This window comes from Spermophilus citellus (assembly GCF_964194105.1).
Source record: "Spermophilus citellus genome assembly, chromosome: 2".
Taxonomy (NCBI): Eukaryota; Metazoa; Chordata; class Mammalia; order Rodentia; family Sciuridae; genus Spermophilus; species Spermophilus citellus.
Window position 1 is genome coordinate 12700299 of NC_138183.1, and position 8192 is coordinate 12708490.

The following is an 8192-nucleotide window of genomic DNA, read 5'->3' on the forward strand; positions in this document are numbered from 1 at the left end:
TAATATGTCAAAATATACCCTACTGTCATGTATATCTAAAAACAACAAAAAATAATTAATTAATTTAAAAAGAAAGGAAGACCCGGGCACGGTGGCACACGCCTGTAATCCCAGCGGCTAGGGAGGCTGAGACAGGAGGATCACGAGTTCAAAGCCAGCCTCAGCAAGAACCGAGGCAGTAAACAACTCAGTGTAGACCCTGTCTTTAAATAAAATACAAAAAGTAGGGCTGGGGATGTGGCTCAGTGGTCGAGTGCTCCTAAGTTTAATACCCGGTACCCCCCCAAAAAAAGGAAGAAAGGAAAAGAAACAATAAATAAATGGAAGAAAAAACAGTAGAATAAAAGGAGGGCAAGAGTGGGAGGGGGAGGGAAGAGAAGAGGAAGTGCTGAGACCTAAAATGTAGCAAATTATATTCCAATGCTTCCAGAATTATGTCAAATTAACCCCAATATTATGTATAACTATAATACACTAATAAAAATCCCCAAATTGTCAGGACCAAGACAATCAAACACAGAGTAAAACTATATCCAAGGTGAAACACAGGCAGAAGACAATGAGTGCCATATCAAGATTCACTAAAAGCACCAGTTCAGAGAGGAAAGGATTCCTGTGCAGGACTGAGGTCTCATTTCCAGTTAACAGGAAACAATGCCATCACGCTGACAATGCTCTTCTGCTGAGAATAATTCTCAGAGCCCCTTTGATATCCCGATTCCTCAGAGTGTAGATGAAGGGATTCAGCATGGGGGTGACCAGAGTGTAAAACACAGACACAATGACATCCTTGTCATTAGTGCTATTGGATGAGGGGACAAAGTAGAGTGCAATAATGGCTCCATAGTACAGAGAAACCACAGACAGGTGGGAGCCACATGTGGAAAAGGCTTTGCAGATGCCCTTGATGGAGGGTCTTCTCAGGACACTGGCCCCAATGTGGCCATAAGAGACCAGAATACATATGAATGGCAGGGTAACAACTGCTGATCCTACAGTAAGGACAGCTAACTGATTGATGGTGGTGTCTGAGCTGGACAGCTTGAGTAAGGCAGAGAGGTCACAGAAGAAGTGGTGAAGGGTGTTGCCTCTAAGGAAAGAGAGACGGGCTAGGAGGAGGGTGTGCACAAGGGCACCAGCAGAAGACAAGACCCAGGACAAAACCACTAGCAGGAAACAGAGGCTCTGGCTTATGATGGTGGTGTAGTGCAGGGGGTGACAGATGGCCACATACCTGTCATAGGCCACTGAGGTCAGAAGGAAGCTGTCAAGACCCCCAAAAAATAAGAAAAAAAATGCCTGGGAGAGGCATCCAGCATAGGAGATGGATTGAGTCTGCGTCAGCATGTTCATGAGCATCTTTGGGGCCGTGACTGAGGAGAAAGAGATGTCAGTGAGGGCCAAGTGGCTGAGGAAGAAGTACATGGGGGTGTGCAGGCGAGAGTCCAGCCTGATGAGCAGGATGATGAGCAGGTTCCCCAGCACCGTGGTCAGGTACATGCCCAGGAACAGGGCGTAGTACGTGCCTTGCTGCTCTGGCTGGATGGGGAGCCCCAGGAGGAGGAACTCGGACACACTGCTCTGATTATCCCTCCTCATGCTCTTCAAGTTCTCTTTTGCTGGAGACGAAAAAGAGATGGAAATGGAAAAGAATGAGAAATTACTGGGTCTATTACAAAATAAAATCAAGGTTTCAAACCATGTACGTGCATTTTAACCTGAATATCTCAGCCTTTTTGCCATACAAATGCACTAGGGATGGTCTGGACAAAGTTTATTATTTGCTCACCTAGGAACCAACACAGTATCTTTTGAAGAAACCATGAAACATGAAGAATCATCAGATGAGACCAGGCACCAACTTGAGAAGTCCAGGATTTATGATACAAACTTGAGATCAGGGAATTAATGAGTACATATTCACAATTTTAATAGACTGTCACAATACAAGAGACTAGAGTACTGAGGTCCAGTTTATTTTTTTATGTTTTATTTGCTATTTTTATATATATATGACAGCAGAGTGTATTCAGACATATACATATATGTGGGAGTATAACTTATTCTAATTAGAATCCCATCCTTGTGGTTTACATGATGTGGAGTTTCACTGTGGCGTACTCACATATGAACATAGGAAAGTGATGTCCAGTTCATTCTACTTTCTTTCCTATTCCCATCCCCGTCCCTTTTCTTCATCCCCCTTTGTCTAATCCACTGTGAGGTTCAGTTTCTTATGTGTTCTGAACATAAGAATCTGTCATGAAGATTAAAATGCAAACACTCCCCTTAAGTTGCTGGAGAGGTCGGGGTTAGGGCATTGGAGGATCAGAGAAATTGAAGAGCATATCATCCTGCAAAGGACATGGAGTGGAAGAATTTTGAGGAGCCCGAGTACGTCAGGCCTCTGACACATGGAAAGTCTCAATTCTATTCTCAAAGCCAAAGTATAACCAAGAAAATGCTTCAGTAAACATGTGACTGAAAGTTTAAATATCTTGAGTTTTCTGGGTAGAGAATCAGACTAGAAAGGTAAGAGTGTCAGCAAGAATCTGACTAGGAAGCCATGGCAACAATTTCATTTTACAACTGGATTAAGGCAGTGGAGATGAATAAAATTAGAACCATTTGGTTTAAAATTTGAAAGAAATACTAACAAGACTTAGTATGGATTAAAGATAAACAAAATGAGGCATATTTTTATAACATCTCAAAATTAGATCAGTTTGAGAAAATAATTCAACATGGAAATTTGGGTTTATCCAACTCTCTCAAAATTGGATAGATACTCAGCTCAAGATAAATTATTTTACATGGAGCTATTTGTCATATTGTGTGGCATGAAGTACCACACTGCACACACACATACACAATCATAAACTTATATTTAATGTAATTTCTGCTCCTGCTCTAACAAGGCCCCTTAGATGATAAGCTCAAGTACCTTCAGCTACAAGCCTTGGGAAGGTCCTTCTATTTCTCTCTAGAAGGTGCAAAATACATGAAACAGGTGGTAACTCTGTAGGTCTCAAAGTTCTACTGTGACAGGCAGAAGACTCAGCAGTTAAGAACCATCCAAGATAGATATACCAATATATGTTTATTCACAGCTCTCAAGAAGTCACAGTGAGTTCTAAGTTGACAAACCAGGGAGATGCCCTGGGGGTCAATCACACTATTCCCAGGTCAACTAAAGACAAACAGGATATAATTGCTTGGTTGCCTTTGGCTCCCTTGGGAGAAGAGCTATTTGTTGAAGCAGGCATAGGAGAATTCACCCTTGAAGGAATAATGATAATAACCATTAGGAACTTGATGATCCACAAAGCTCTTTGCCTTCTGTTTACATTGCAATAATGTGACTCAGAATCCATAATAAACCAAGCTTGAACTTGAGTTTGATAACAACATTTTTTTGCTTCTGACCCCAGGCTAAATCAAGAACACTGGAAACATTCTAATCCCATCACAAGAAAGTCAGGAGTTTATAACTGGTCGTCATTCCTGGACCAGAGAATGCAACACAGTTTCTATAAATCTTAGTCTTTTGCCTAAAAGCTGAGCTGTCAGCATCTGCTGATGCAAGTTACTCACAAAATCACGAAATAACCATTCAAAGTATGATTTCCACTCAACCCCTTTAAAAAAATGATGCCAAATCCATTGCATACATCTTCATCTCCCTTTCTTCAATACCTGGTAGTCAATGAAAATCATGTGTCAATTATTCAAGGTGAAGATCTGTGAATATTTATCAATGTTATTAATTGGCTCAATTAAAAATCAATCTGTACATGAAGCTGCTATTGAGTGAAGAAATCCTACAATAAGTTTAGACTTCCCGAATGATTCTGGGTCTGATGGGTCATGGTTAACCATCTGTTTCCTTGATGATAGTGCTGCAGAGGACCTCCCTGTTTCCTACAAGTCAAGGATTGACAAATCCTACCTTCTCAAGCCAGAACTTCATTGTCACTTCCCCCATCCCTGCATTCATGGAGTTAAAAATGTCAATGACCCCCCCATGATTCCTCAACTGATGAAACAATATGAGAAAACATCTCTTTCAATTAACAACTGACATTACTACTTCCCCAGATCTGGATACCTAGAGGACCTTCATCTCTATCATCTTCCACACAACGTTTATCCCATCTTTCTCATTCCCATTCATATCTTTCCCCTTTATTATTTAATAGTAAATTAGATCCATGTATCCATACAGAAAAGCTGAAAATCAGGCAAATAAGATTAACAAGGCTTTCAGACAAAAGAACCTCAAATGAGCTAATAACCACATAAGAAGATGGTAAAAAGGTCAACCTCAGGAACAAGTAGAGAGAAACTAAAACCTCAAAAAAAAACATCTATTTATATCAAGAGAGTCAAAAAATAATTTGAGAGTGTTCTTTGCTGATGATGCTGTGTCTGAAATCTTAGTCACTTGCAATATGGAAATATTGTGACATTATGTTTAGTTGAAATTGAACCCCAATTCCAGTGTAAGATTTATAGCCCAAAGATGACTTGTGTATGTTCTACTGGATACATAAATAAGAAGTTTCATAACAATATTGTGATAGCAGAAAAATGGAAAATTATTTCAGCAAGTTGTGGTGTTTTGGGTTTGTTTGGTTGGGGTTTTTGTTTGGTTTTGTTTGCTTTCGTATCAGGGATTGAACCCAAGGGCGCTTTATCACTGAGCATCATCCCCAGTCCTTTTTATATTTTATTTTGAGAAAGGGTCTCAGTAAGTTGCAGAAAGTTCTAAGAAGTTGTGATATTTTTACATAAAGAATATTGTAGAAATATTATGCCATAAAAATAGATAAATTAAAAAATGTAACATCAAAAGAAAAAACAAGACTCCAATAATATAGCAAAACACAGAAATAAAGAATTATATGCCTATGCATTTCTTAACTGAACGTCTGTGTCTGGCACTTCCTCAAGAAAATATATACATTGAAGCCCTAATTCACTGTTGTCTGTATTCAGAAACGAGATCTCTAATACAGTAATATTAAATGAATCACAAGGATGGGGCCCTGGGCAAAAAACAAACCACCAGAATCTTTAACACCAAATACAAAATAGTTATCTCCTCCTAAGAGGAGACAGGAGAGTAACATGGGTAACTCAAAGATGGATTCAAATTATGTCTTATTAGTAATAAATACTTGTTAATGGAAGTACAACATACTTCCATTAACAACACTAAATAGAGAGTATCAACAATACACTAAATGCACGATTTGGTGAATAATCTCAAAAGACACACACCTATGAAGCTGTCCATCAGACAAAGAAATAAACCTTAGTAGTGCCCCTCCCAGTCTCTTCATTTAAGTTTTAAATTGTGAAATTTTATTCTAAATAAAGAAGAGTATCATATCACATTGAGAATTCTTTTAAACTTGGTATCAGTACCTTGAGTAAGAAAATAACACACTATTAATCTAATCTATGTAAAATCACTTCTCTTCAAAAAGAAAAGCCTTTTTAAAATTTGTTTTCTTAATTATACATAGCAATAGAATGTATTTTACATATCCTACATACTTGGAGTATAACTTTCCATTCTTGTGGTTGTACACAATGTAGAGTTACACTGGTCATGTATTCACATATGAACATAGGAATGTTATGTCCAATTCTTTCTACTGTCTTTCTTATGCCCCTCCCACTTTCCTTCCTCCCTGCCTCCAACTATTATGAGTCAGCATTCACATGTCAGAGAGAACATTCGGCTTTCGTTTTTCGGGGATTGGCTATTTCCCTGAGCATAATATTCTCCAGCTCCATCCATTTGCCTTCAAATGCCATAACTTCATTCTTCTTTATGGTGAATTAATATTGCATGTGTTTATGTACCACACTTTCTTGCTCCACTCATTTGTTGAAGGGTACCTAGATTGGTTCCATATCTTAACTATTGTGAATTGAGCTGTTATGAACATTGATGTGACAGTGTTGCTATAGCATGCTGATTTTAAGTGCTTCGGGTATATGCTGAGGAGTGGGATAACTGGGTCAAATGGTGGTTCCATTCCAAGTTTTCTGAGGAATCTCCATATTGCTTTCCAGAGTGGTTGCACCAATTTGCAATCCTCATCAACATTTATTGTTACTTGTATTCTTCATAATTGCCATTCTGACTAAAGTGAGATAAAAATCTCAGTGTAGTTTTAATTTGCATTTCTGTAATTTCTAGTGATGTTGAACATTTTTTCATATATTTATTGATCATTAGTATTTAAGAAGAGACATATTGCTAATGTAATATTTCATAAAAATAGGAAGTTCATGTATTTTTACATCATAAATCCTTCATCTCTCTTCATATTGATGAGGCAGCATATTTACAAGTATTACTCTTACACTTGACAGAAGTGAGGGTTATAAAAGAATGGCATGAACAAGAGATCTGCCTAAAGCTAAGAATTTGAGGACCATCATGGAGTGTCTATGAGCCTGTGTGTTTTGAAGACAGAGAGTTCTAGATGATGGGAAAAGAGCACAATCCCAGTAGGTGACAAAAAGGGGAGGACCACTGATATCAGGGAAATTTGGATCAAACCAGTTGACCTTTGTGCTTAATAATCCTAAGATTCAGTACTTTAACCATATGTTGGTATGATGATTCTACGAGACCGAAATTTAGCCTGGGCTGGCTCAGCCAGAAGGTGCATCTGGTCTTGGCTAGGTTCAGCTGATCTCAACAGGGACTCATTCATGCCCCCACAGTCACTGACCAGGTCACCTGGAAGCTGGCAGTTAGCAGGGGCACCTTTGTTCTCCAAGTGGCCTCTCATCTCTGTGCAGCCTAGCATAGGCTGGCTTACCTGGTGGTCTCTGGTTCCAAGAGCAGCAGGAATAAACTCTGCCTCACCTTGGAAATATTATAGCATCATTACCAAAAAGCTAAAGTCACATTAAGTCACAAGATCTGCTCAGATTCAAGAGGTAGGGAAATAAATTCCACAATGGAAAGGAAAGGGTGCAAAGTACTGTGACCACTTTTGCAGTCTACTACAGCCACCTGCACAAATTTTCAAGGAATTATCTCAAGAAGCATCTCTAGGAGAATTAAGAACATGAGTGGGTAAACATCACTTGGTAATTATAACCCCTTTTCTATAGAATATCCTCAGAGCCAATTGCATTTCTTTATTCCTCAGGCTATAGACAAGGGATTCAACATAGGTGTCACCACTGTATACATAACTGAAGCAATGACATCCTTCACTTGGGAATTGTTTGAGGAAGGAAAGAAATAAATAATTGCAAGGGTCCCATAGTACAAAAACACCAAGAAGAGGTGAGAGCCACAGGTGGACAGAACTTTGCAGATCTTCTTAGTGGAGGGGACCCTTAGAACAGTGGCCCCAATGCAGACATAAGAGCCCAAAATAGCACTCAAAGGCAGGAGAGTTAACACTCCCCCCTCAACAAGGATAACTAGCTCATTGAGGGAGTCATCTGAGCAGGTCAGCTTCAGGAGTTCAGTGAGTTCACAGAAGTAGTGAGGGATGGTGTTGTCAGCACAGAAGGACAGGTGGGACAGGAGGAGGGTATGCAAGAGGGCATGTACACAAGAGAAGAACCAGGACCCAGTCGCCAGTAAGACACACGGCTCCTTCCTCATGATGATGGCATAGTGGAGGGGGTGGCAAATGGCCACATACCTGTCATAGGCCATCACTGCAAGAAGAAAATTGTCAACACATACAAAAAGTAAGAAAAAATACATCTGAGAAATGCATCCCTCATAGGGGATGGATAAGTGCTGAGTCTGCATGTTCCTGAGCATCTTAGGAACAGTGACAGATGATAAAGAGACATCAGAAAAGGCCAAGTGGCTGAGGAAGAAGTACATGGGGGTGTGCAGGCGAGAGTCCAGCCTGATGAGCAGGATGATGAGCAGGTTCCCCAGCACCGTGGTCAGGTACATACCCAGGAACAGGGCGTAGTACATGCCTTGCTGCTCTGGCCGGATGGGGAGCCCCAGGAGGAGGAACTCGGACACAACTGCTTTGGTTCATGGAGTTTTTCTCTTTCTTGGGGACAGAAGGAGAAAAGTGAGTAGGAAGTGTGAGAGATGAGATGTGGTGGTTTTCCTCACCAGATGTGCATCATAGCCACATGCTATTTTCTCTGAGGACTGCATTAAAATTCAGAAAAACTTCACA

General features: G+C 40.0%; 1 pseudogene across 1 annotated transcript; it reads right to left on the minus strand.

Annotated features, from left to right (window-relative positions):
• Window positions 1-660: 660 nt before the first annotated feature.
• LOC308635397 (olfactory receptor 1J21-like) lies at window positions 661-7954 on the minus strand (annotated as a pseudogene). Its single transcript has 2 exons — window positions 7165-7954; window positions 661-1656 (listed from the first exon to the last, which is right to left on the minus strand). The product of its transcript is annotated as an olfactory receptor 1J21-like (transcript).
• Between the last annotated feature and the right edge of the window lie 238 nt (window positions 7955-8192).